Source organism: Triticum dicoccoides, chromosome 1A (assembly GCF_002162155.2).
Source record: "Triticum dicoccoides isolate Atlit2015 ecotype Zavitan chromosome 1A, WEW_v2.0, whole genome shotgun sequence".
Taxonomy (NCBI): domain Eukaryota; kingdom Viridiplantae; phylum Streptophyta; class Magnoliopsida; order Poales; family Poaceae; genus Triticum; species Triticum dicoccoides.
This window is the reverse complement of record NC_041380.1, coordinates 560,805,573-560,808,230: the sequence shown is the minus strand read 5'-3', so window position 1 is coordinate 560,808,230 and position 2,658 is coordinate 560,805,573.

The following is a 2,658-nucleotide window of genomic DNA, read 5'->3' as shown; positions in this document are numbered from 1 at the left end:
CTGCTCGTCCCCCCTTGGCTCCACCCCTGATTGCCAGACATCTCATCAAGGGCGGAATTCAGTGCTTCACACGGTCATCCAAATTGCAAGCGAAGAACTGCATAAATTTCCCACACAAATTCAGAGCGTAAATAGAGCAGAATATTACTTCTGGAGACAAACACATCACTTCTAAAATGTAACAACCAAGCATATTAACAAACTAATACGAGAAACATTCTCAGTGCCCAATAACATGACTAATTAACTGAATGTTCAGTTCTTTCAATCTTGTGAAACCAGAAAAACCCACCTAAAGAAGTCCTTGCAGAAAAGGAAAGTCCACACACCTAGCAACCTCGACAAATACCTCCCCATCACTATCGATCAGAATTCTTAATCACCTTTTCACGCATGCCTATTCAGAAAATGTTAGCACCCGTGAATGTCAGGTCATACAAATTCTTAATGTATAATGGACCCATCAAATTTGCGACGTGCTCATGCTTGCAAATCAATTTCTCAAATTTACAGTACTAACCAAACAGAATTGTTGTTCGATGTCGCCCCCATCAGTGATGAGGCATTTGTAAGGAGGTGAAGTTATTAACACCATGATGAATAGAGCATTGTGTTATAATACACGAATACAACAGAATAAATAAATAAATGTCATAGCAGTATAGCATGGTTTTCCCAGAATGTGACATCTCAAATTTTCAGCTTACAATAGAGCACTCTGTGTTTCAGACATTTGAGTATTATCACACAATTTAAATCAGCGAGTATCTAGTTCATAGAAGATGTTAGAAGATATTACAAACCTCATCTACTGCATTATCAAGAAGTTCAGATATAGCTGCACATCAAGAGAAAAGTTATTAGATAAATATTTTACATGGTGGCGTAAGTATCTTGAACACCAAATATAAAGAAGAGAAGTCATGAGAGTACCACACCGTCTAGTTTTTCTACCTTCTTATCCAGCAAACATTCCAATATTAAGCATTTGATTTCTAGTCAGTGGTCAAACTATAATATTCCCCAAACAGAAATAGCAAGGGAGAAATGGATAACATGTGTTTTTAGTATTAATGCAACAAAGATACTCAAATAAACCAACAAGGAATTCATCTTCTTTATGTAAGGCAAAATGGATAGAGCAGAGTACAATCAGGAAGGCAAAATGGAAAAGAGATAGTAAAATAGATTAACATATAATGGATGTATTGATGACAAAGATATTCATGTAACTGAAACAGTAGGCAAAACTGAATCTTAATGTGCATTTAGCACATTCGAAACGCCAATCGATTCATGTGGTGTATGAGCAGCGAATCTGTACTTTTGGATGAAAACTTGAACGATTAGAGAGTCAAATGAAGTTGTAGCTGTCTCAATCATCTAAAAAACTATCTGCTGCACCACTTCTAAAATTGGCAACTTATTTGTTGTTTCTTTGTAGATCATTGTATTTTAAATGGCACAAACAAGTTCAGTTCTTGTTTTAAAGTGCACACCATGGCAGAATTGATCTGAAATCCATCTTCAGACAGTCACAAATAACAATCTTGCTCAAAATCTCTAAGAAGAAAAATAAGAACCAACCGAACTATCTTGCTTGGAACCTTATACAAGAAAAGCTACAGTACACTGGTATTTGTTGTTTCTCTGTAGATAACTGAATTTTAAACGCCAGCAACAAGTTCAGTTAAGTTTTTCCTATTAAAGCATACAGCACAGCTCAATTGATTTCAAATCCATCTTTATACAGCGGCACATAACAATCTTTCTCAGAATCTCTAGTAACAAATAGAAGAATGAACTGAACAATCTCACTTGAAATCTCATACAAGAAAAGTTACAGTAAACCTGTATTTGCTGTTTCTTTGCACATAACTAAATTTTAAACGGCACAAACTTATTTCTTGAAAGCACATCCGAATAACATTACCTCGATGCCGCCCAGTTTATTTCAACCAATTGAATAGAAATTCTAGACCTTCACATGTAACCGAAAATTTAAAAATAATAAGATTGAGCCCTACCTGCTCCTCACACTCAGGCCAAATATCGTAACAAACCAGCAAGGTATGCATCTTATCTCCCATCAGGTCAAATATTGTAACGAACCAACAAGCAATGTATCTTGTAGTTACCTGGTACCCTTTGTTCTACAAACTGAGAACTATCAAACTATTACATCTCCACCAAACCAAACCAAATCAGAGAATGGATTGGCAAGGGCGTGAAACCTACGAACGCCCACTTGTGGGAGGTCGGGCTGATGTGGAGGAACCTAGGATGCACGCAGGCATGGTCGAAGTCCCATGTCTGCAGCGCATATGAGACCGGGCAAACAAAATGGAGTTGGAATTTCGCGGAAACCAGGGAGGCTGGGGATCAAAGAGACAAACCGTGGAACTCACGGATGGGGATGGAGGGGGCCTCGTTAGTGCCGGCCTTCCAGGTACGACAACCAGGGGATCGACCACTGCCGCCAACGCTGTTGTGCCGCCGGTCATCACCACGCGAGGCAGACAAGGTACGGTGGAGACGAGCAGCATGAGAAGGCGGCGATTGTTCTCCCCCTCCCGCTCAGTTCGATCTAGACGGCGGGAGCGCCGTGTCGTCCAGGCTGCCGCCTCCGTGCAGGTTTCCCGTGGAGGGGAGAAGGTG